The sequence below is a fragment of the Peromyscus maniculatus genome, chromosome 3, assembly GCF_049852395.1.
Source record: "Peromyscus maniculatus bairdii isolate BWxNUB_F1_BW_parent chromosome 3, HU_Pman_BW_mat_3.1, whole genome shotgun sequence".
Taxonomy (NCBI): domain Eukaryota; kingdom Metazoa; phylum Chordata; class Mammalia; order Rodentia; family Cricetidae; genus Peromyscus; species Peromyscus maniculatus.
The window spans coordinates 109,286,053-109,313,404 of NC_134854.1; the positions used below are offsets into that span (position 1 = coordinate 109,286,053).

The 27,352-nt window shown below is 44.4% G+C and overlaps 1 long non-coding RNA gene across 1 annotated transcript; it reads right to left on the reverse strand.

Annotated features, from left to right (window-relative positions):
* Positions 1-1,042: 1,042 nt before the first annotated feature.
* On the reverse strand, positions 1,043-24,736 carry LOC107402165 (uncharacterized). The gene is made up of 3 exons (XR_013049965.1): positions 23,134-24,736; positions 1,964-2,038; positions 1,043-1,194 (listed from the first exon to the last, which is right to left on the reverse strand). It is a non-coding gene; the product is annotated as an uncharacterized LOC107402165 (long non-coding RNA).
* Between the last annotated feature and the right edge of the window lie 2,616 nt (positions 24,737-27,352).

Consider the following 27,352-nt stretch of genomic DNA (forward strand, 5'->3'; position numbering starts at 1 on the left):
GAAAAAAATCTTTAGAATCTACTACTTGCATTCACAGGCTCTGATCAACAGACATGAAGTCTGAGGGGTGCTATTCAACCCAGACAGAGCACTTCAAGGGGGGCTTAAAACATCTGCTGCTCGGGACCTCGCATACACACAATGTTTCACATGAAGGTGAACTTCTCTTCATTGTTTATGGCCAGCAGCAGCCGTACTGAGGTTACACAATTATACCTGGGTCTTTCTTCCATTTTAAGTCCAGGCAAGATACTTCCTGGAACTAGAATTGCAGGTGTTAAGGACAGAATTGGAGTCCAGTGGAGTTATTACCGTTCAATACCCCTTCACCAATATTCCACAGTATCCACAGGCTGGAGGAAGTATCTGCTATAGTCACCTGGCTGTTTCTGTGATGCTGGGATCAAGCCCAGGGTCTTGACATGCTAGACTATGTCCCAAGCCTGTCATTTGTTTATGAACAAAGCAAAATACTGTGTTCACTTGAGTGGGTGAGCCCTGTAAAGCAGTCCTTCATTGGGTCTGCATGGGGAGTTTACAGAGCCATGCAAAGGCTGCAGCCAAGGACAGTGTCCCCTCAACTCAGTCCACAACACAACTAATTACAAGTCAGCAACTACAACACTCGTGACCACTGTCAGACATTAACCCCACTCTCTGAAACAGATTTGTTTCCTATGAGGATGTACTGTTTAGAGAAGGGAGACATCTGCATATGCCTCTAACCCCAGTCCTGGACAGATGGAGGAAGGAATATAGAGTGTGGAGCAAGCCAGGGCTTCACAGGAAGGATCCTGCTTTTCTTCTCCTTCAGCGAAGGTTTAGACCCCTACCCACATGAAGGAAGTAGAAGGGAGAGCAATAACTCAGCAGGCAAAGGTGTCTGCCACCAAGTTTCATGACAACATGCTAGTGACACAAGTGAGTACAGGCTGAACACAACTACACACACACACACACACACACACACACACATTAAGTAAAAATAGAAACAATTGTTTTTAATATCTCTTTTATTTGTGTGTGTGTGTGTGTGTGTGTGTGTGTGTGTGTGTGTGTAAGTCACATGTGTGTGGGTGATTGAGGAAGCTAAGAAAAAGGAGTTGAATTCCTTGGAACCACTGGGTATGGATGCTGGGAACTGAATCCTGGTTCTCTGGAAGAGCAGCAAACACTCTTAACATTTCTCCAGCCCTTTAAAAAAAAAAAAGAAGAAGAAGAAGAAATTAAAAAAAAAATGGATCAAGACTCAAGACTTAACCACTCTCTACCTAACAATAAATTCTAGATGGAAAAGTTGTTGAAATTTAAAAATTCAAATTAATAAATTAAGTACACTCAAAATAACGAGAAGCCATTTTTTATAATTTCAAGATAGGAAAGTATACTTTTTTCTAAACACTGGTCTTGTAGCAGAAAAGACTATAAGGGAAAATATCTGAATGCCAAAAAATGTAAACTCTACAGGCAGAAGATAACCGCATAAGCAATACTGAAGGACAAATGCGGTCATTTATAGTTCAGGAGTGTTAATAAGCAAAACAATCAGAAGGCTGGTTTGGAGATGGCTCAGGATAGCATGCTTGCCCAGCATGCATATGTCAAGGTGATTAACCTTAAGCCAGAAATGGTGGGGCAGGCCTATAATCCTAGCACTTGTGAGATGGAGACAAAAGGATCAGTTCAAGGCAGCCTCAGCTACAGAGCTTTTAGTTTGAAACAAGCTCAGACAACATGAGACCCAGTTCAACCTTTTATAGTCAAAGGAGTGAAAACCAAACCCTGTCTCTAAGCACTGACCCGGTGCATGTGAAGCTCTGGTCGGTACCAGCACTACAAAAGCAAACCAGCCCTACTGAAGTGACTGTCTCAGTTCCTAGTCTAAGCATTTTCCTTGGCCCAACCTCCAAATAGGTGCCATTATTACCCTCCCTTACAAAGAACTGAGGGGCACAGGACTTACCCAAGGTCAAGCAGGCTAGCTCCACAGTCACAGACTGAAGCATGGCATTACCAGACTATGTCTCCCATCCATCAGCTGGAGAACACATGGAAACACATGTTGTTGTTGTTATGTGTATGGGGGGAGGATCTAGGAGTAGTTGGGGGAGGGGAAATCATGATCAAAATATATTGTATGAAATTTTTTTTAAGATTACTTTGATTTTATGTATACTGGTATCTCACTTGCATGTGTTTCTGTATGAGGATGTTGGATCCCTTGGAACTGGAGTTATACAGACAGTTGTAAGCTGTCATGTGAGTGCTGAGAATTGAACTCAGGTCCTCTGGAAGAGCAGCCAGTGCTCTTAACTACTGAGCCATCTCTCCAGCCTTGATTTTTTTTTTCAAGACAGGGTTTCTCTGTGTAGCCCTGGCTGTCCTCGAACTCAGAGATCCACCCTGCCTCTGCCTCCCAAGTGCTAGGTAGGATTAAAGGCTGAGCCACCATAGCCTGAGGGAAAAAATTCAATTAAAAAATTAAAATAGCTAGGTGATGGTGATGCACACCTTTAATCCCACCACTCAGGGGACAAACGCAGGCAGATTTCTGTGAGTTCTAGGACAGCCTGGTCTACTGAAGGAATTCCAGGACAGCCAGGACTACACAGAGAAACCCTATAGCATGAATCTTAAAAGTTCTTATTAATAAAATCAAATCCGGGGCCAGTTATTGGGGTGAAATGCTGGAAAATCAGAGAAACAGAACAAGCCACAGCTAACCTCACCTGGCCAACTTCTCAGCTGGTCTTGTCTCCTCAGACTGGAAGCTTCTGTGTCCTCATCGCAATGGTTCTCAGCTGAACTGTGCTGCTAGAAGCCTGAAAGCTTAACCAGCCAAATGCTTAACCAGGCCAAATGCTTCTAGTTTCTGGTCCTTACGCCTTATATACCTTTCTGCTTTCTACCACCACTCCCTGGGATTAAAGGCTTGCTTTCTGGAATTAAAGGCGTGATGAGTCACCATGCCTGTCTGTATCCTTGAACACAAGGATTTCTGCCTCTGGAATGCTAGGATTAAAGGCGTGTGCTACCACTGCCTATCCGTTATGTTTAATATTGTGGCTGCTCTGTCTCTGACCCCAGATAAGTTTATTAGCATGCATAATATTTGGGGGAATACAATACCACAAAACCCTGTCTTGAAAAACAAAAATAAATAAAATAAAATAAAGTCATCCAGATTGATGATATTTGCCTGTGAACCTAGCCATCATGTGGCCCAGGCAAGAATATCTCAAGTTTGAGGCCAGCCTGGGCTACACAGCAAGACCTGGTCTCAAGATAAGCAAAATCACAGAAAGGTCCATGCTCATAATCTACTAATAGCTGGGAGAGAGAAACAACCCATAGAAAAGCAGAAATATTAACAGAGGTCTAGGCAGAATGCCAAGCCAGTGGCCCTCCCACCCACTCCCTCCACCTCTTCTGTGTTCCAGAGGGGACTTACGGACAGTGAAGGCAAACCCTTCAAGTCATTTCACAGTCCCCATGCTCCTCCTCTTCCCAGAAACCAGGCTGCTGAAGGGTGAAATGGAGTCCGAGGAAGGTGAAGGCCACCGTCAAGCAATCTGGACAGGATGAGGAAGACAGGTCCCAGGAAGATCCCAAGGGTATGAAGCCAGGCCATTTAGCTCCTTATTCTTCCTCTTGAGCTCCATGCTTGCAGGAAGCAAGGACTGGCACGTCACACGGAAGAGGCCACGGGGGACCCGAGCTTCTCCCCAGCACACGGTGTCCAATCCTGTGGAGGTGAGTACAAGCGTGAGACCTAGCAGAACTGCTCCTATCTCCTCTCCTCCACACGAGCCAGGAGCTACTCTGGTCAAGTTAACTCCTGATCGGCCCTATACCTACTGCCTTACCACAGCTGCCCCAGACATGCAGGGCTTCCTCACCAGGGCCGTCCAGGAAGCAGCTTGGAGCCAAGTGTGGTGACTTACACCAGTAGCACTTGAGAGGCTGAGGCAAGAGGATTAACATAAATTTGAGGCTAGCTTAGGTGAGCTCCAGGGCAATCCAAGCTACAGAGAGAGACACCGTTGTAAAAAAAGAAAAAAAGAAAAAAAAAATTTAATGGGGGTCAGTAAGACATCATCAAGTCTGCCGACCTGAGTTCAATTTCAGAATTTTAGTCACTGGAACTCACATGATGAAAAGAGAGAACCTGCATAAACAAGTTGCCCTCTGACCTCCACATACAAACTGTAGTACACACACATGTGTGTATACACACACACAATAACAATAGTAATAATAATCAATAATAATAGTAATAATTTTTTAATAAAGAATGAGATTAAGGGTATAGCTCAGTTGGTAGAGTACTTGCCTAGCATACATGAAACCTTGAATTCAATCCCCAGTACCACTTAAAAGTGGGCATGGTAGTAGCCACTTGTTAATTCCAGCAGTTGAAAAATGGAGACAAGATCAGAAGTTCAGAGTCATCCTCAGTTACATAAAGATTTCAAGGCCAGTCTGAGCTATCTGAGGCTCTACCAGGAAAAAAAGAAAGAAAGAAAGAAAGAAAGAAAGAAAGAAAGAAAGAGAGAGAGAGAGAGAGAGAGAGAGAGAGAGAGAGAGAGAAAGAAGGAAGGAAGGAAGAGAGAAACAGAGAAAAAAGGAAAAAAATTTTAAAAAAAAGGAAAATAACAAAAGTCACTTTTATCATATTCTATTTTAGGCTACCTTCTGAATTTAGGAGCCCAAGTATCGTCAGGGTCCAGCTGCTCTACTGACCATTCTTTACACAGGCTTGATTTGGGAAGAGAAACCAGATTCTCCTAGGCTGTGACACAGAAGTCTCTGCGAAGGTCTAGACCTGGGCCTCGGGCCCTGTCTGACTTCTGCTCCCTTCTGTGAGCTCTCAGTAGGACAGACAACAACAACAATGCATGCACCAGGCCTCCAACACGCTCAGTTGGGAGAAAGCATCTACTGAGATGGAACATGAGTCAGCAGGTAAGTCAGAGAAACCCAGGCACAACTCACTTCCCGGGCAGACTGTTTCTCTCCCCTCTGCTGTCTCTGTTGAACATGGACACACACACTAGCAGATATCATACTCATTACTATGGGATAAAATCATGAGACGCTTCCTTCCCTCAAGAATTCTTTCCACTAATGCCAGGTATAGTGGTCCATGCTCTCAATCCCAGCACTCCTGAGGCAGAGGCAGACGGATCTCTGTGGGAGTTTGAGGCCAGCCTGGTCTACACAGAGAGTCCCAGTACAGCCAGGGCTATTCAGAAAGACTGTGTCTCAAAAACAAACAAACAAAACAAAACAAAACAAAACAAAAAACAAAAAAACAACAAAAAGTCACTTTTTGCTCTGATCCATCCCAACCTCTGGCTCTTACAATCTTTCCACCCTCCTCTTATGTGATGGTCCCTGAGTGAGTTGGAACATGCTGTCTGATTTTGTTTTTTTCTTTTTCTTTTATGTATACAGATGTTTTGCTTGCTGTCTGTATATCATGTGTATGCAGTGCCTGAAGAGGCAAAAAAGGGCACTGGATCCCTGGAACTGGAGTTACAGGCAGTTGCAAGCCACTATGTAGGTACTGGAAAACGAATCTAGGTCCTCTGGAAGAGCAGTCAGTACTCTTAACTGCCAAGCCATCTCCCAGCCCAGCGCTGAAATACTGGGACCAGAGGTGTGCACTCTCCCTCCCATCTAGCTCTTGGCTTGCTGTCTGTAAAACGGACAGTGCAACCCATCTCTTTCCTAGGTGAAATCACAACACAGGTGAAAGGCCTCTGTAAGAGGAGCTAAGCTGCGTATTGCGACATGGGCCTGGAGTCTCAGCATGAGGATGGCTGAGGCAGAAGGATCATGAGAGACCAGCCTGGGTTACACAATAAAAAAGGAAAAGGAGCAAAGCACTGTGCTGCTCGAGCAGATATTGAAAGCCTTATAGGCCATAATTCAGGTGGAACTGTGGAAGACTGCTGATTCTAAACTGAGGCCCTGAACTGGGCTCTTAAAGGAGGAAAATGACATCCAGTTGCTCATAGGAAGAACTGAGCGATATGAAAGAGAGCTCTGGGAAGAGAGGGCAGCCATAGTAGAGGAAGAAGGCTTTCACTAGAGCAGAGGAAACACACACAAACCCTACAGGCAAGCCTCAAGTATGCTGGGCGGCCACCAGGGCCTGCATTTAAACCTGCTTCCCAATGCCAAAATCTCCAGAAGCAAACCAGAAGCACTGGTTTGCAATGGCAGATGACATTAAGGCCCTCCATGTAAGCATTTGGGTTCTGCCCCTTCCTATGATATCTGGTCTGTGAATGTTTCGTTTGTTTGTTTTGTTTCAGACAGGGTTTCTCTGTGTAGCCATGGCTATCCTAGAACTCACTCTGTAGACCAGGCTGGCCTCGGACTCATGTAGATCCACCTGCCTCTGCCTCCCAAGTGCTGGAACTAAAGCCATGTGCCACCATGCCCAGAAAAAGTTCAATTTTATTCCCTAAAATTTCAAAATCATTAACCAGATGGCTAACAGAGCAAGCTGGCTGGCAACCTTAGTGTTAGTAAATTGTGCACAAAGAGTCAAGCCGGGCATGCAGCTGGTTATCTAGAATACAGGTCTGAGTGGACTATGGAATCTGATCAGAAAAGCGGGGGTGGGCTGGAGAGATGGCTCAGCGGTTAAGAGCACTGGCTGTTCTTCCAGAGGTCCTGAGTTCAATTCCCAGCATCCACATGGTGGCTCACAACCATCTGTAATGAGATCTGGTGCCCTCTTCTGGCCTGCAAGCATGCATGTAGGCAGAACACTGTATATGTAATAAATAAATAAATCTTTAAAAAAAAAAGAAAAAGAAAAGGAAAAAAGAAAAGAGAAGTGGGGACATGAAGGCACAAGCTTAGAGTGCAGAAGAGCACGCAATGACAGGGCATCCTTGGAAACTGTAGCAGTCACTTGGAGAGCAGATGTGCCTCACACGGGACAGATGACCTGCCCAGACTATCCCATCTGTGTCACCCTCTCCAGCCTTCCAGAGAGCACTCTGTCCCGGCAAGTACTGTTTTTACTGATTCCTCTCGGCTTACGTAAAGTCCAAGCTACGCAGAAAAGCACACAGCACATCTCCAAGAGGGTTAGTGACAGCCTCTCTCATGTCTCGTTGGCACATCCAAGTCCCTGTTCTCGCTATAAACTCAAAGACCATTCCAGGCAATGGTCTGGAGCCTACTGCAAACCTGGAACCCACCACCAAAGGATGGCCAGCCAGTCTTCCACTACTGAGATAGGATCTCGCTATATAGCCCAGACCCTCCTGCTTCAGCTTCTCCAGGCACGTGTTGCCAAGGCCTGGCCTCTTTTTACTTCTTTCTGTGCTTCACTGGTAGATTCCCACCCTAGAGTTAGTACTCTCATGTCCCTTCTCAAAATCCAGAGCAGCTCCAGATTCAGCTTCAACCCAGCCCTAAAGTCCTACAGCTGTGAGGCCAGCTCCTAAGCCTCCCAGAAGGAGGGGAATGCCCCCTCCCTCCAACCACCTTAAGGGAGCTCCAAGACTACTGCAGGCTTCCACATGGAAGCATGTTTAAAGATAAACTAGCTGACACATGGCTCAATGAGGTAAAGGCACTGTTAAGCCTGACTATTTGAATTTGATCCTCAAGATCCACAGGTGGACAGAGAGCAAACTCCTGCAAGTTGTCCTCTGATGTCCACACGTGCACTGTGTCACCTGCATGTCACCCCATGCACACAAAATGAATAAATAAAAAGGTATAACTTCTAAAGGATAAAAGAGCTGAATCGACTATTTTTTGAAGAACTGGAGAGATGGTTCAACAGGTACAGGCACTTGCCACCAAGACTGACACCCTGAGTTTAGTTCCGGACCCACATGGTAGGAGAGGACTGATTCCACAAAGCTGTTCTCTGACCACCACACATATGTGCTGTTACACACACCCCTAAAATTTAAAAATTAAAAATGTAATTAAAAAGATTGTAGAGACTATAGAGATGGTTCAGTTAAAACTACTTGTTGCTAATCCCAGAACTCAGGAGACAGAGACAGGCAGATCTCTGAGTTTGAGGCCAGCCTGATCTATATAATGAGTTCCAGGACAAAGCCAGAGTTACATAACGAGACCCTGTCTTTAAAATAGCCTAATAATGATAATTTAAACAACAACAAAAAACAGGCTCCTGAGGAGGGAAAAGGCAGCATGCAGCACACCAAATACACACAGCATCAGGCAACCTCCCTGGAGCCCTGCATGTTAACTACCAGATTCTTTCTATATGACAAAAGTTTATTCCTTAAAAAGGCAAGAATGCCTTTAATCCCAGCACTCGGGAGGCAGAGCTAGACAGCTCTCTGCGAGTTCAAGGCCAGCCTGGTCTACAGAGCGAGATCCAGAACAGGCTCCAAAACTACACAGAGAAACCCTGTTTGTTTGTTTGTTTTCTTTTTTTCTTTTTTTTCTGGAGGTGAGGACCAAACCCAGGACCTTGCACAAGCGCTCTACTACTGAGCTAAATCCCCAACCCGAAACCCTGTCTTGAAAGACCCAAAAGCAGGAATGATGAGAGAGGGCCAATGAAATAACTCAGTGAGTAAAAGTGCTTACATCCAAGTCTGATGGACCTGAGCTTCATCCTGCAAACTCACAAGTGAAAAGAGAGAACCAATTCCCAACCTCTGTTCTAGGACTCCCACACATGTACGATGGTACTTGTGCACCTCCACATCCATACAAGCACAGGAGGGGAGGGACAGGAGGCAGCAGCTGAGACTGTCCCAGTATCTCTGTGGTTACTGATGACCTGTCCTGAGATGCTTGCCCAGCCCTCCTTACTCTCCATCTGCGTTCTGTTCTCAGGAGGCCTCAGGACTCAATCTTTGGTTTCAACCGTTTGTGTCCTCCTGCAGGCCTCTATTCCTATCTTGCCCACTGCTCCATTCTCTCAGCCTTCAGTCCGCAGCCGCAGAAGCAGTATCCCATCTTTACCCTCTGCCTTCAGCATGCATGCCCCCCAAGGTCAAGTCCCTGCCACCCTTCTCTGGTTTCAGGAAAATGATTCAGTGACTCCAGACAAGCAAGTTAGGTGGCTCATCCTGGCCAGTATAATTATCAAAGGTGATCAAATAACAATGACAATAAGCCAAGGCCAAGTCTACTTAGAGACTACAAGCAAATATGAAAGTAAGCCTGAAAAATACTAGATAATGACAAGTGCTATGCAAAGACTAGGTAATACAGGGTAGAGAGACGACTCAGCCGTTAAAAGCACCTGCTCTTCTTGGTGAGGACCCAGGTTTTGTTCCCAGCACTCACATGGCAGCTCACTGTAACTCCAGTTCCAGAGGAACAGTTCTTCTTGCCTCAGAGAATACACTGCATGCACATGGCACTCTTACATACATGTAAGCAAAACACTCATACACATAAATAAAAATAAATTTAAAAAAGAAGAAGAGGAGGAACCAAGAAAATAGCACAGCTGGTAAAGGCACTTGCCTCCACGCAAGATGACCTGAGTTCTATGCCCAGGTCCCACGTGGTGGAAGGAGAAGTCCTGAAAGCTGTCCTCTGACCACCACTCATACTGCTACAGTGGTGAGTGTACACACGTACGCGCGCACACACACACACACACACACACACACACACACACACACACACACACACACACACACGAGACGATAAATAAATGTGAAAAAAAGCTTATTAAATCAAGTTTTCAAAAAGACAAATAAGGTAATGGGACAGGCAAGTGCATTGGTAGCTCATGGAATCCTCAGTTGGTCAGGAAGGCCTCTTTAAGGAGATGATTTAAAAGCTGTGCTCTTAATGGAAGAAGACAGACTGAAGAGAAAGTTTTCTAAGTGAGTAAAAAACACTGTAAATGTCCAATGGAATACTGCTGATGTCCTTTTACTTTATTTTAGGTTTTTCAAGACAGGGTTTCTCTGTGTAGCCCTGGCCATCCTGGAACTCTCTTTGTAGACCAGACCAGCTTCAAACTAACAGAGATCCACCTGCCTCTGCCTCCTGAATGCTGGGATTAAAGGTTTGTGCCACCACTGCCTGGCCCTTATTTTTTTATTTTATGTGTATGAGTGTTTACAAGGATGTCCTCGCACCATGTGCATGCAGTGGCCAAAGAGGCTAGAAGAGGGCATCAGAAGGTTCAGTATGTGGCTCTAAGTCAGAGCGCTAGACTACCACACCTGTAGCAGCCGGGCGGTGGTGGCGGCGGCGGCGGCGCTCGCCTTTAATCCCAGCACTTGGGAGGCAGAGGCAGGCAGATCTCTGTGAGTTCAAGGCCAGCCTGGGCTACCAAGTAAGTTCCAGGAAAGGCGCAAAGCTACACAGAGAAACCCTGTCTTGAAAAAAAAACAAAAACAAAAAAAAAAAAAAAAAAAAAAGAGGGCATCAGATCCATCAGATTCCCTAGAACTACCATGTAGGTGTCGGAACAGAACCCAGGTCCTGTGTGTAAGAGCAGCCAGTGCTCTTCTTCTTCTTCTTCTTCTTCTTCTTCTTCTTCTTCTTCTTCTTCTTCTTCTTCTTCTTCTTCTTCTTCTTCTTCTTCTCCTTCTCTTCCTCCTCCTCCTCCTCCTTCTCCTTTCTCCTCCTCCTCCTCCTCCTCCTCTTCTTCTTCTTCTTTTTGAGATAGGGTTTCTCTGTGTAGTTTTGGTACCTGTCCTGGATCTCACTCTGTAGACCAGGCTGGCCTCAAACTCACAGAGATCTGCCTGACTCTGCCTCCTGACTGCTGGGATTAAAGGTGTGTGCCACCACCGCCCAGTGATCTTTTATTTTCATACTATTTTCTATTTATTTAAGCACTTAATACGGTGGCGGTTGCATGTGCCACTCTGTATGTCTGAGACATATGGTCTTCAATTGAGGAACTATGAAACCATCTATACTGCAGCCAAGCTCTGAGAGTCCCTCCTCCCTTTCTGTTCACTAGGAGAATGGATTACAATTTCTAAATGTTTATTTTCTTTGTAATTCTGTGGATGTGTCTGTGTATGCACAAGTTAGTGTGGGAGTCCATGGAAGCCTAGGGCTGGAGTTACAAGTGGTTGTAAGCAGCCAGAGTAAATGCTAGGAACCAAACTCATGTCCTCTGCAAGAACAATCAGCAAGCACTCTTAACTAACTGAGCCATGTCTCTAGCTCCTTGGTTACAATTCCAAATACAATTTTTTTCTTTCCTGAGACAGGGTTTCTCTGTGTAGCCTTGGCTCACCTGGAACTTGCTCTGTAGTTGGCTGGCCTCAAAGTCACAGAGATCTACCTGCCTCTGCCTCCTGAGTGCTGAGATTAAGGATGTGCACCACCACCGCCCTGTTTTTAAACACAACATTCTTGTAAGGACACTCAAATGCAAAATAAGTTCAAAAAGTTTGACAATAAAAGATATACAAAGTAATGGGGCTGGAGAGATGGCTCAGAGGTTAAGAACACTGGCTGTTCTTCCAGAGGTCTTGAGTTCAATTCCCAGCAACCACATGGTGGCTCACAACCATCTACAATGAGATCTGGTGCCCTCTTCTGGCCTGCAGGCCAAACACTCACTGTATACATGATAAATAAATAAAATCTTTAAAAAAAAAAAAAAAAAAAAAAAGATATACAAAGTAAATTTAGCCTGCACCTGACACAAAGTAAGATCAGCCTGCACCCAAGGTATGGTATTTCCCTCCAGTTCTATCAGACTCCGGGTTCCCATGCTAGGTGGGCCTCGAACCTCACCAGGACTCAGGGGCAGCCTCAAAACAACAGAAAGTCAAGCCTGGAATCAGGTGACTGCATCACTCGGTAGCCCCTAACTACTGTAAGCACTTTACACATCATTTAACCTGGTAAATGAGAAAACCACAGCATAAGGCAGTGGCAACAAAGAAGGCAAAGTCTAGTTCTAAGAATCCCAAGGGCCCATTCTGGTGCTTGATAGTGATCAGACCAGGAATGGGAAGGAGGGATGTCTAGTCGATGCAGGGCTTGGTTATAAGTGGATGGGGCACCAGAGAAGGAGCACAGCATGCTCATCATGAATGCAAGACATCGGGGCTGGTGACTCAGCCCATTTGCCTAGCATATATGAGGCCCTCGGTTCGATCCCCAGCCAGCACTGAAGAAACAGAAACACACACACACACACACACACACACACACACACACACACACACCATTAAGTTCTCCCTGTGAACTGAAGAAGGCTGAGATCAATGCCTAGGAACAGAACACCAACTCTTAAGCCACAGTAAGCATCATCTAGAACAGAGAAATACTTTCATGTCACTCAACAGGAAAGTGGCTAAATAAAACAAAGCATTATCCATTTTATGAAATACTATACAGCAGCCAAAAAGAATGATATGACTACTTACTAACATGGGATACTGCCAAGGCCCATTCTTTGTTGTTTTTTGTTTTTGAGAAAGAGTCTTATTATGTAGCCTTGCCCTGACCTGGAGCTTGTTATGTAGATCAGACTGGTCTTGAACTCATCCAGATCCAGCTGCCTCTACCTCCCTGAGTGCTTGGATTAAAGATGTGCTCCATCACAGTGGCTGAAGGCCCATTCTTAGACAAAGAAGGAAATATCAGAATGATACATAGCATCTATATTATTTGTGGAGATAAAACTTAAAAGATCTATTTTTTTTCTTTAGTTCACACATTCCAAAGATACATTCTCTCTAGGGAACAGAAATGGGAGAAAGAATCAAAGATTGCTATATTCCACGTAAATTATGAAATTCTAAGCATGTTGATATTTGTGGTGCTGGGAATAAAGTACTCTACCACTAAGCTGCATTCCATCCCCAAACAGAATGAGCAGGAGAGGAAGGCTACAAAGGACACCTGCTTCAAGTACTGCATTTCCTGTCCCTCCTACCCAACACAGCCTTCATGGTCGCAGGGCTTCACACTTGCCCACATCTTAACTTACTAACATAGCCTCTCGATGCCATGTTTTCTCCTGAACCTCTGGGCCAGGCTAGTCTTGGCTACCAATAATCCACTGGGACCACTGAATGTGGAAGACAAGGGAAGACATGCAGTTGGCACTGATCCAGCAGAAATCCCAAAAGAAAGAGATGTTCTATGGACTAAAGGCAGTTCTGGAGTGCTACGAAATGATGCAGGGGCGACCCAGTGAGGTCATGTGGTGACCCAGTCTTACTAGAAAGAGTTACGTGAAGTGCTATGCTCTGGGAGGAGGTTTATGGTGAAGGGCAAGGACAGGAGAATAGCAGGGAGAGAGGACAGAGACTTGGATAGGAAGAAGGTAGGAGGTCCTACGGATGAGACAAGAAGTTGAGATAAAACCTTCTGGAGCAAGGCAGAGTGGTGTACAGCTGTAATCCTAACACTAAAGGTTGAGACAGGAGAATTAGGAGCTCAAAGCTAGTCTCGGCCAGCTACACAGAGAAATCTGGGTGGGCGAGTTCTCTTCAGGAGAGCAAGGCTGAGGTTGTGCAGCCCTCTGGTGACTGCACTCTTAACTTTCAGCTTCCTGAGCAGTAAACATATGTATTTGGTTGTTTTCCCGGTTACCCAAAGAAATGACACTGCCCAGATCTTACCCAACAGCTGATTCATCACCTCTCTCATCACAAGCTACATACCAGTTGGCTCTAGAAAAAAATAAGCTGCTGTGAGCTGTCAAAGTCCTCTTGGACCTGACCTCACCCTGTAGAGCAGGTTTCATTTCAAAACTGAAAGGACCGAGGGACTGGGGAAATCCAAAGCTCAACAGACCAGGAACAGGTGGTTCCCATCAGAAGAGTCCCAGGCTGGAACTCAAACAGAAACCAGACCCCTGATAAGACAGTTTATGGCGTCTGTCTCCAAGCTTTGGCAGCTGATTAGGTTGTCCAGTATTTACAACAGGGCATGATCACACTTATCAAGCTCCAGGCTCCTCAAAACCTCTATTCTCCAAAGTTGAAGCAACTTTCTGATCTTACAGAGTTTGAGAATTATGAAGTAGATCCATTAATGGAACACCAGGGCACAGGGATCGTCAGTCTTTTACATGAGCCACATTTTGGGTGTAAAGAGTTTTGTTACCTCTTCTTGATTCCTCAGGAACTGCTGGCAGGTTCCTGTCTCAGAAAAACTTTCTAATTTACTCCTAATGAGCCTTTGCTGTGGGGTGACTGGAACACTGGCGACAGCTCAGCAGGAGTTATGTGCCTGATGTTCATGGTGGCTAGCTGTGACTCAAAGCACGTCACTTCACTTTTCTGGGTTCAGTCTCTTCGCCCATAACATAGAGAGACTGGAAAGCACCTGCACCAAGAAAAGGCTTAAGTTCTAAAATCAGAGTAACTTTTCAAAGGCACACCTCAGCACTAGATGGTAAAATTCAAGGCATAAATAAAATCCGCAAACTCCAGCGGTAACAAGTTACTGCTTACAAAGGACTGAGAAAGGACCAGCACAGGCAACTGGCACATGCTGCTGGCACTGGATGCTTCATCTGCATCTCTAGAATCCCAAGATGCCAGAAAGTTGCTGACTGTGATCAAGAAGTCAAGAATCCTGAAGGCTATGAAGACACCATTCACACAGGACCAAGTGTGCTGAGACATGCAGATGATCCCACCACTCAGCAGGCTAAGACAAGATGTCAGCTCTGAGACCAGACTACGTAAGTGAGACCCTGTCTAGAACAAAAGAGCAACACAAAAAAAGACATCAAGGGCTGGAGAGATGCTCAGAGGTTAAGAGCCCTGGCTGCTCTTCCAGAGGTCCTGAGTTCAATCCCCAGCAACCATAGGGTGGCTCACAATCATGTACGATGAGATCTGGTATCCTCTTCTGGCATGCAGGCATATAAGCATACAGAATACTGTATACTTAATAAATAAATCTTAGGAAAAAAAAGACTCTAGTACCCCTGTGTTCACTACAGCACTGCTGACAATAACTACATAATGCAAGCTGGGGCTCTCTGGTTGGATGCTGACCTACCATCACGAGGACCTGGGTCCCATCCTTAGCTCAAAGAGAAACAAAATTTTTAAAAGACAAAAAAAAAAGGGAAAGGAAGTAGGACAGTGAGAAGGAGGGAAAGGGGAAGAAAATGTAAATCACAATCACACTATAGACTACAGACTGCTATTCAGCCAATAAAAGTAACTTTATAAGTCTATCATTTGCAACAACATGGACTCAAGCTAGGCACGAAAAGCAAGCACTGTACACTCTCCTCGTCCATGGAAATAAGAGCGATGATCTCATGACAGCCAGGAATGGAATGGCGGTCAGAGGCTGGAGAGAGAAGGAATGAGGGCAGAGAGGTTACAACTAGAAACATGCAGAGTTTGGCCATGCTAGGTCAAAGAAGAAGACTACAAAAGTGATAATGTGTCATACACTCCAGAAGCTAAAAGATGGAGCTTGATTTTTTTTTTTTTTGGTTTTTACCACAAAAAAAGGATTAATATTTAAGGGATAGGTGCTGCAGTTTAACCTAATTGAAACACTGCACAATGTACATACATGTGAAAACATCACACTGCCCTCCAAGAAATATACTTGACATCTGTTTTTCAGTTTACAAATGAATTTAAATTTTAAAGTGTACTGTTTACTGGAGGGGTGGTATGTCATGTGTATGAAGGTCAAAGGACAGCCTATGGGAGCTGGTTGTCCTGCCACCATGTGAGTCCCAGGGTCCCACTGAGCCACCGTGCTGGCCTCCATTTAAACTGCTAAGTCACACATACTCATTCCCCTCTTCTAAGAAAAACACTCCAAGAACTTTTTCACACTAGTATTTAAAACTAGAACAAAGCCAAGAAAGACAAAGCATATGAGGAACACGTTTTTTTTTTTTTGTTTTTTTTTTTTTCTCAGCACCTAAAATACCTTTCAGTGAGGTAAGCTGTGTCTTCAGACAGCCACTGACACAGCAGTCCCTGCTCCCAGGTCTGTGAGTCGCTCAACACCTAGTGGCCTAGTGAAGTAAATGCAGCTTGCCAAGAGCTCAAATAACTTCCAGCCATTTTGTGATTTTTCTCAAGATGCCCAGGAGAGCCCTTGATAAAATTCCCCAGCTTCTGTGAAACTGAAGACTTCCCCCTCCAACCATTCTCCAAGCTAGGAAAGACTGCACACATCCCTGATTTCTTCTCCACGGTGAAAAAGGCTTTAAACCTTGGAGTAAATAATGACAAGAAGTGATACACATCTGCCGGACTGCACCTGCCAAGTACTTAGAGGTAAGAGGGCTTCTGTGCAGGGTGACCCAAGTGAAAGAAAAAAAAAAAAAAGGCTATAGGGAGACTACAAGTGTGCCTGGACACAAGCTAAGGCTCTCTGTGGGAGATGGACTAATTCTTTGGGGCTCCAGGTGAGCCTAAATTTAATGAGACATCGAAATTAAATTTCAACTCAAAACAAAAAATAAAGCCTGGCATCTCTGCAAACCCATGTACTCTGGAGGCTATGGCAAGACTGTAAAGGCTAGACAGCAGGATCAACCATGTCTCAAAAAAAAAAAAAAAGAGAAATAATCTTTTGTTAATGACAACTATGCAACAATATTATGGGGAAGTAAGTCAGACATGGATACATGGTGATACATGACTATATTCCTAGGGAGGCTGAGGCAGGAAGATTAAGAATTTCAGGCCAGCCTGAGCCACAGAGCAAAACTGTCTCAAAAAAAAAAAAATAGGGGAAGTAGTAAAGTGATGCCCTTCCCCGTCAGTGGAGTCAGTGGAGGCACTGGAACAGAACGGGGTGGACGTCTGTCAGGGGAGAGTAGAAAGCATGCCTGTAGGAGACAGCAGACCAGGAGACTATGTTAAACACTTCAAAGGTTCTTCGGCTCTGAACGATCATCATCCTGAGCTAAAGTCACCGACAACACTGAAGACTCCCTCCTGCGTGTTTTCCAGACCCCAAGCACTATAGCCCAGCGGCTGGCGGCCCAGACCTGACACTGCCATCTCATCTCAACAATGTGAACTCACCACTGAACTGTTCTCCTCAGCTTTGTTACCTCAGCAAAGTTTGCTTAGCAGTCATTACTCGCATAAGATTACTATGAAGATGAGTTACAGGATACAAGTTTAGTTCTTTTTTTTAAAGACTTTATTATGTATACAGTGTTCTGTCTGCATGTATCCCTGCAGGCCAGAAGAGGGCGACAGATCTCATTACAGATGGCTGTGAGCCACCATGTAGTTGCTACTGGGATTGAACTCAGGACTACTAGACAAAAATGTCTAGAGCTGAGGAGAGGCCAAGATGGAAGGAGATGGCAGTGTCAGAAGGTGCCCAAGTAGAGCTAGGCATGTTGGTACACAAGTGTTCTCTAGCTACATTCAAGGCTGAGATAGGAAGATCACTTTATACTCACCAGTTTGAAACCCACCTGGACAATACAGTAAGACCTTTAATCCAAAAGAATAAGGGTGTCCAAGAGGGTGGTGGTGGTGCTACATGCCTTTAATCTCAACACTTGAGAGGCAGGGACAGGTGGATCTCTCTGAGTTCAAGGCCAGCCTAGTCTACAGAGTGAGGACCACCACAGCCAGGCCTATGTAGAGAGACATTGTCGAAAAGAAAAGAAAGGAAAAAAAAGGAAGGGAGGGGAGGGGAGGGAATGGGAAAGGGAGGGGATGGAAGGGGAGGGGAAGGGAGGGAAGAGGAGGGAAGGAGGAAGGGAGGGAAGAAGAGGGGAGGGGAGGGGAGGGGAGACCAACAGCAGGCACACTAAAAATGGGTTTTTTTCCATACTGGAGACAGAGTCCAGGGACCTGACACCTAATAACAGCAGTGTGTATTAAATGAGTGCTCTTAAATGTGGAAGCCAGAGGGTGACATCAAAGCACCTCCTTCACTGGGTGGCGGTGGCGGTGGTGGCAGTGCACACGCCTTTAATCCCAGCACTTGGGAGACAGAGGCAGGCAGATCTCTGTGAGTTCGAGGCCAGCCTGGGCTACAGAGTGAGTTCCAGGACAGCCTCCAAAGCTACACAGAGAAACCCTGTCTTGAAGACCCCCCCCCCCCGAAGGAAAAAAAAAATCTCCTTCAACAGGTATAGTGATACACACCTTTAATCCCAGAGCTCAAGAGACAGAGGTACACAAATCTTTGAGTTTGAGACCAGCCTGGTCTACAATATCAAGTTTCAAGCTAGCCAGGCTACATAGTAAGATCTTGTCTCAAAAAAAAAATTCTTCCTCACTCCTTATTTCCTGAGCAGGGTTTCTTGCTGTCATGGATTTAGTTAGTCTATCCAGCCAGCTTGCCCCAGGGATCCCATCTCTACCTCCCTTGCCCTTGGTACAGAAAGGTCACCATAACCACTTCCTCTGGAGGTTATGGGATTCTAGGGCTCCAAATCCCAGGCCTCTGTTCACTGACTGTCTCCTCAGCCCTAGTGATAAGATTTTTTTCCCCTTTGGTTTTGGTTTTTTTAAGACAGGGTTTCGGGCTGGAGAGATGGCTCAGAGGTTAAGAGCACAGATTGCTCTTCCAGTGGTCCTCAGTTCAGTTCCCAGCAACCACATGGTGTCTCACAACCATCTGTAATGAGATCTGGTGCCCTCTTCTGGCCTGCAGTCATACATGCTGTATACATAATAAATAAATAAATCTTAAAAAAAAAAAAAGAAAAGAAAAGAAAAAAGAAAAGACAGGGTTTCTCTGTATAGCCCTGGCTGTCCTGGAACTCACTCTGTAGACCAGGCTGGCCTTGAACTCACAGAAATCCACCTGCCTCTGCCTCCCAAGTGCTGAGATTAAAGGCATGAGCCACCACTGGCTGGCCTAATAACTGGGTTTAAAGAAACTCGTAAAAAGGTCATAATGGGGAACAAGAGAGGATAACGGAATGTAAGTGACATGAAAGGAGACAAGGACTACTTAGGGAGTCCTGGGATAAGGTACAGAACGGGGTTGGGCAACAGAAAAACATTTTCTAAAAGTCCTAACTTCTACTAGGAAGTTAATAATCCCAGTACTAGGAAAACAGAAGCAAGAAGATCCAGTTTAAGGCCAGCCTGGTGTACATTTACAGTGAGACCCTGTCTCAGAATAAGTAAATGAATGAATGAAAAGAAAGAATGAATATATAATTCATTATTTATTCATATATATTCAAGGAATAATAAAGGAATCGGGACAGGAAGAACATAGTGAGCACAGTGAGCACTACAAAATCAGCCTGTGCTATGTGAAAGTATCTCAAACAATAATAAAAGTTGACAGGATGGCACAAGTGGGAAGTTCCCATCTGATTTCATGTGGTTGGACAGTCCAAAGCAAGTACACCAGACACTGTGAAAAATGTCCTTCGAAGCTTCATGTACAGATATAACAAACACAAACCTCACATGCAGACCGGGGCTCCACTCCGTAGAGCTTACTGTGTATATGCACCTCTGCTCCACACCATGCTGGGAACTCAACCTGCCATTTCTCACCAGCCTCCTTGTGTCCTTACTGCCTATAGGAGACGCCCTTCTACTGCTGATACGGTCTATGACATGCTTACATTTATTCTCCCTTGTGATGTAGCTGAGCGTTTGCCTGCATGTATGTCTATACACCCTTCTTGTGCAATGCCAGTGGAAGCCAAAAGAGGGCTTCAGAGCTCTTGGAACCCAGGCCCTCTGGGTAAACTGTGCCCTTAACTGGTGAGCCATCTCTCTAGCCCTGGAGATAACAGCTTTTTAACAATCAATAATGCTGAACAAATGCTTTGTCTGGTTGAAGTAACTGTCTCTGAAAACAAAAAATCTCTGACAGCATCTCACTTGTGTGCTCAGTAGGTGGGATCAGAGAAATGACCTAGGGAAACCTAGTTCTGTTGTTCTGAATAAAGCAGCAATTTCTCGTGAATTCTTTCCCTCCTTTCTAACTCAAATATCCTCAGCAACTACAAAGTTCTAAGTTTACACATACATTCTTCCTTAAAAACAAAGCCTGACAGACAACTCAGTGGGTAACAGCACTTTGCTCTTGCAAAGGACTCTGGTTCAAACCCATATGGTAGTTCACAACCATCTGTAATTCCAGTTCTAGAAGAAAATCCCTCTGCTGACCTCTTTTGGCACCACACAGGTGGTACACATACTTACATGCAGGCAACAACTTATTTACTTAAAAAACAACAAACAAAAACACAAACCAACAGCCAGAACACTATATACATAATAAAGAAATGAATGGATGGATGGAATAAATAAATCTTAAAGAAAAAAACTAGGTAAGACAGCCAGGTGGTGGTGGCACATACCTTTAATCCCAGCACTAGGGAGGCAGAAACAGGTGGTCTACTGGTCTAGAGAGTGAGTTAGAAGACAGCCGTAGTCATTAGACAGAGAAACCCTGTATATAAAAAAGGTAACACCAGTCCCCTCCGTTCCTCCTGAAATGGCTGACTTTAGAAGGGCTGTGTTCCCTGCCTCCGGGCTCTCTCTAACCAGAACCTCCTTCCCTACTACCCACTTTACCTGTGGGACTCCGAATGTCATCCCAGCCCTCAGATTCGTTCCAAAGCCAAAGGCCCTTCTCAGCGTCCCCACTGCACACTCTGCGGTTTTATGTCCTAAGACTTAACGCGCTGTCCTGAACTGCTTGTCTCCCTTCTTTCCTGGACCGTGAATAATGTGGAACGCAGAGACAAAAATCTCACTGGGGCGGGAGAGAGCGACAGAGGGAGGGTAGAGAGGGGTTGGTTTGAGAAGTCGTCTTACAGCAACTAGTTGCAATCCACACCTCAGCTTCCCATTGAAATATAGGGGTGCACCACCACCACCTGGCTTCAGCCCTTCTCAGATCCCAGCTTGTAGGATATATCACCAATTAGTGATTATTTACTGACTGGATATAATGACTTTTATGCTAAAGTATCTTCTGTGATATTTTTTCCTTGTTTTTCTGAGACAGGATTTCACACTATACCCTACACTAGCCTCAAACTCATCCTCTGCCTCAGTCTCCCAACCACTGGGAATACAGGTATGCACCCCAATTCCCAGCTCCATTCTGTGACTTTTGTAATATATATTTCCCTGATAAACCAACTGAATTTAGGTTAGTATTAAAATTATTGGCATGGAAACCTATCTCCAGCTGATACCAAAAAAAAAAAAAAAAAAAAAAAAATCCCCACTTGTTAAAGGGAATAGAGAATTGGGGGATGGAGAAGTGGCTCAGTGGTTAGGAGCACTGGTGGCTCTTCCAGAGGACCCAGGTTCCCAGCATCCTTATGGCAGCTCATAACCATCTGTAACTGCAATTCTAGGTGACTGGTGCCCTCTTCCGGCATCCATGGGCGCGAGACATATATGTAGTACGTAGACATAAGTGCAGGCAAAACGTCCAAATGTATATTAAAAAAAAGTTTATTTTTATTTTTGCTTTTTTGTTTTTTCATCTTTTGAGACAGGGTTTCTCTTTGTGGCCCTGGCTGTCCTGGAACTAATTCCACAGACAAGGTTAAATTTGAACTCAGAGCTCTGCCTGCCTCCGATTCCTGAGTGTGCTGGGATTAAAGGTGTGCGCCACACAGCCTCACAGCCAACCCTAAACAAACAAACAAACAAACAAAAATCCAAAATCAACCCAGAAATTCTCAGGCCAGCTCCTGTGTATGGTGCCCATGCTCATAGACTAGAGGACTGATGGACTCCCATATATTAACATACATTATAACAGGAGATCCAACACCTTCTTCTGATACTGTAAGCACTGTACACATGTGGTGTGTATACAGACAAGCAGGCATACACATACACACACACAAAAAAAATAACTTTGTAAAGATTTTTAGGGACTACAGAGATGGCTCAGTGGTTAATAGTGTGTGTGTGTGTGTGTGTGTGTGTGTGTGTGTGTGTGTGTGTGTAAAATACAGTATGTTTAGAAAATATATGGAGAATCATATACTTCTTCTCTCTGTCTTATTCGTTTAGCATTTTCCTTCCCTCCATTCCTTATTTCCTACCTTTTGCATCTGTACTGTGTCCCCATCTTTCCCTTTAAGTCCCCTCCACACACCCATCCACACGCCTTACTGTTTGGGTATCTGCGAGCATCATTTTATCCAACAGAGAACTTGGGCCAAGAATGTTACTATATTCCCTGCTAACCTCGGCATGACACTAATGTTGTAGAATATTATTTTGTATTTTTTTTTTCCGAAGCTGAGGACAGAACACAGGGCCTTGGACTTGCTAGGCAAGCGCTCTACCACTGAACTAAACCCCCAACCCACAGAGTATTATTTTAAGATGTTACATTTAGCCGGGCAGTGGTGGCGCATGCCTTTAATCCCAGCACTTGGGAGGCAGAGGCAGGCGGATCTCTGTGAGTTCGAGGCCAGCCTGGGCTACCAAGTGAGTTCCAGGAAAGGTGCAAAGCTACACAGAGAAACCCTGTCTTGAAAAACCAAAAAAAAAAAAAAGATGTTACATTTGTTTATGCTGTGGAACATTTCTTTAATGATGCAAAGATGTGTTGCATTCTTTTTTTTTTTTCCATTGCTTTAGGAGTTTTATTCTAGAAATTCAGAACAAACTGTTGGCAAATGAATAATAATAGAGTAGTCGTCATGGATAGTTTAATATTTAGAGAATAACTGAGCTATAAAGAATGTGTTTATGAGCACTATTGTTAGCCAGCATCTTCCTCAGTGGGCAGGTGAAGGAAAAAACAACTGCATTATTCAAGGTTCTCTACCTGAAAAGGACTGGAGGAATGAATCTCTCTATGCATGAACAAAATAGATTTATTAGAATGTCTCACAACTGTGGTTCAGGTAGTCCATCAATGGCTGCTACCAGTGGAAATTTGAAGAATTCAGTAGTTGTTCAGTTCATGAGGCTGTATATCTCAGATGGTCTTTAGTATACACCACAATTCTAAGGAAGTAGGCTCTAATGCTGGTAAAAGAATGAACTTGGAGCTGGGCGGTGGTGGCGCACGCCTTAAGCCCAGCACTCAGGGCTTAAAGAGAGCCCGGTGGATTTCTGTGAGTTCAAAAGTGTTGCATTCTTTGTAGCATGAATCTTAAAAAGTTCTTATTAATAAAATCAAACCTATGGCCAGTTATTGGAATGAATGCTGGAAGGTCAGAGAAACAGAACAAGCCACAGCTAACCTCACCTGGCCAACTTCTCAGCTGGTCTTGTTTCCTCAGACTGGAAGCTTCTGTGTCCTTATCCCAATGGCTCTCAGCTGAACTGCTGCTTGAAAGCCTGAAATTTAACCAGCTAAAAGCTTAACCAGCCAAATGCTTCTAGTTTCTGGTGCTCACACCTTATATACCTTTCTGCTTTCTACCACCACTCCCTGGGATTAAAGGCTCGCTTTCTGGAATTAAAGGCGTGCGTCACCATGCTTGGCTGTATCCTTGAACACATGAATTTCTGCCTCTGGAATGCTAGGATTAAAGGCGTGTGCTACCACTGCCTATCCTTTATGTTTAATATTGTGGCTGTTCTGTCTCTGACCCCAGAGAAATTTATTAGCATGCACAATATTTCAGGGAACACAATACCACAATTCTTTTATGTTGCATTTGTTTAACTCTGTAAAGCTGTGTTACTTAGCCTGTCTGAAACACCTGATGGTCTAATGAAGAGCTGAATGACCAATAGTGAGGCAGGAAAAAGGATAAGTTCTGACAGGCAGAGAGAATAAATAGAAGGAGAAACCTGGGAGGAGGAAAAGAAAGATCAAGGAACGAAAGAAGGAGAGGACTTCAGGGACCAGCCACCCAGCTACACAGACAGACACAGAGTAAGAGGGAAAGAAAAAGTATACAGGAATAGAGAAAGATAAAACCCTAAGGGCAAAGACTGATGGGATAATTTCAGAAAAGCTGGCTAGAAACAAGCCAAGCTAAGGCCAGGCATTTATAATGAAGAATAAGCCTTCCTGTGTGATTTATTTGGGAGCTGGGTAGCAGGCCCTCCAAAAGAGCAAAAATAACCAGCAACACATTAACATAGTTCTTGTGTCTATCAGGGAACCAAGAAATGACATCCTAACAGAAAAGAGGGTCACCAGAATAAACTATTACAATCTGCAAAGTAGGCAGAAAATGTTTCTAAGCTGTACTTTCTCAGTTTACATTTTCTTTATTTGGGGGTTGGGTGGGAAGTTGAAAGGATCAAAGCCAGGGCCATGGCACACCAGGCAAGGACTCCACCACTGAGCTACATGCCCCAGCCTTACTATAATTATTTTATTCATGTGTATGTGCAAATACCACATGTGTATGGGTGCCCACAGTTGCCTGAGGAGGCCAGAAATGGGTGTCAGATCCCCTAGAGGTGAATTAAAGACAGCTGTAAGATGCCCGTGGTGACAGGGCAGTGAGTAGGCACACTCAACTGCTAAGCCATCTCTCCAGACCTTTTTTTTTATTTTAGTTTTTGGCCAGATGTGGTAGCACACATCTTTAATTCCAGCACTCCAGTGGCAAAGGTAGGCAGACCTCTGAGTTCAAGGACAGCCTAGTCTACATAGTGAGACCCTGTCTGAAAAAAATATAAAATGGAAGCTAGAGAAATGGCTCAGGGGTTAAGAGCACTTTCTGCTTTTACAGAGGACACGAGTTCAATTCCCAGCATCCACAATGGGAAGTTCACAGCCTCTTGTAACTCCAGTTCCAGGAAACCCAACACCTTCTGGCTTCTGCAGGCACTGTACATGTGCGGTGTGCATACAGACAAGTAGGCATTCATATACACACAAAAATAAAGTTTTTTAAGGAATACAGAGATGGCTCAGTATAATAGTGTATATTATTCTTCCAGAGTACCTGAGTTCAACCTCAGCACCCATATCAGTTAGTGTATAACTGCCTGTAACTTTAGCTTCTGGGGACCAAATAACTTATTCTGGCCTCTGTGGGCACTGCACTGATGTATACAAACCCACACAGATACACATAATCAAAATAAAGGTTTTTTTAGAGTAATTATATTTTAACTAGGTGTGGGCAGGTATGTATACATGAAAGTTATTTTAAATAAAAATGAAATAGGGGACAGAGAAATGGCTTGATGGTTAAAAACACTTTTGCTCTATCAGAGGACCAGAGTTTAGAGCCCGACACCCACTCTGAAAGGCTCATAAAAGCCTGTAACTCTAGCTCCAGAAAATCTGACACCATTTTGGTCTCTACAGGCACTGGCACAAATATGAGCATACACACACACACACACACACACACACACACACACACACACACACGTAAAAAAATTTTGGGCGGGGTTTGGGGTGGTTTTAAGAAAAGGTTTCCTTCTGTAGCCTTAGCTGTCCTAGAACTCACTCTGTAGACCAGACTGTCCTCAAACTCGGAGATCCACCTGCCTCTGCCTCTTGAGTGCTAGGATTAAAGGGGTATGCCACCACTGCCTGGCTACAAATAAATGTTTAAAAAGATAAAAGTGAGTGTGACATACTGACACAAGTTTTTAATCCCAGCATTGGGAGGCAGAGGTAAGTAGATCTCTGTGAGTTCAAGACCAGCCTGGTCTACATAGCAAGTTCCAGGCCAGCCAGGGATACATAGTGAACCCTGTCCCTGTCTCAAAAATAACTAAGAAATACATAAGGAGCCAGCTTGGTCAGATTCCAGCACTTAACAGTGTAAGGTAGGAAAATTACAAATTTGAGCCAGCCTGGAGTACATAGTGGGACTTTTACCTCAAAACAACAATAGGGGCTAGAAAGATAGTTCAGCAGTTAAGAGCACTGACTGCTCTTCTAGAGGACCCAGGTTCAATTCCCAGTACCCACATGGCAGCTCACAACTGGATTCTGTAACTCCAGTTTCAGGGGACTCAAGACATATGGCAAAGCACCAATGCACATTAAAAAAAAAGAATATGGAATACAAAGCCAGGTATGATGGCGCACGCCTTTAATCCCAGCACTCAGGAGGCAGACGCAGGTGGATCTCTGTGAGTTGAGGTCATCCTGGTCTGTAAAATGAGTTCCAGGACAGCAAGGGCTACATGGAGAAACACTGTCTTGAAAACACAAACATACATACACACACACACACACACACACACACACACACACACACACACACACACGGGAAGAAGAGTCTCTGAACACTTAACCCCAAAAGCCAAGGGCCTGAGGTCATTCTAGCAGCCACTCTTCTGAGTTCGAGTACTACTTTTCTACTGTCTAGTCAGCCACAGGCATAGAGAAAAAGAACAAGCGACAGCCAGGAGTCAGGAGACTTACCTCAAGTCCTAACAAGCTATCCAACTTTCAGTAAGTCTTTTCCCACCCACAGAGAGCTCTTCTGTGAAGTGCACACTTAATAACAGTTGAACGGCAAGGCTGTCTGTGATACTTAAATAATGTAAATTCACTATCAAAGGGTTTATGTGGCATGTCAAGATAAGCTAAGAGGAAATAAAAATCATCCCTCTGAATGGAGCATAAATCCTGTGGTTCAACTTACAAAGTCTAGGCCTGACTCACCTTCCCAGATTCGTTAAGCCCCTTAACCAGCCTGTGGTCACTTGAATTTGAGAGGAATCATGGATGAAATACAGGGGACTATCCAGTCCATTGCTCCATTATCTCAGTAACTTCACAGGCAGCTCCTCAGAACATGGAGTGTGGATCTAAGGGAAGTAAAGAATGTGCTCAATGTGAGGTAAAACTGCCCCCTTCCCCAAAAGGATACACAAGCAATGTCATCGAACAGTACCGCCCCCAAACAAAATCCAAGAGCTTGGAATTAGCTGCCCTTTTGTTTTATAGATGGGAACACTTAGGCCCGAACAGTTGAGTTATACAAGTCTCTCAGCTAGCGAGTCCCAGAGGTAGGACACAGGTCTGGGGAATCAACATCCTCTTCTGGCCTCATCAGGCACTTCACACACAGGACACACCTACATACATGTAAGCAAAAACACTCACATAAAATAAAAATTAGCCAGGTGGTGGTGGCACATGCCTTTAATCCCAGCACTTGGGAGGCAGAGCCAGGTGGATCTCTGTGAGTTCGAGGCCAGCCTGGACTCTATAGCAAGACCCAGGACAGGCAGCACTGTTACACAGAGAAACCCGGTCTAGAAAAAAACAAAAGAATAAATAAACAGATAGATAGATAGATAATTAACTTTCTTTTTAAAAGATGAAATCAGCCTGGCAGTGGTGGTATTCTGGAACTAGCTCCAGAATAGCCAAAGTTACACAGAAAAACCCTGTCTCGAAAAAACAAAAACAAACCAACCAAAAAAAATAAAGGAAATGAAATATTTCCTGATTTATAAATATATATAATTAATATAAAATACATATAAATATTACAATTAAGAAACTTAACCAAATCAGACTTTTCATC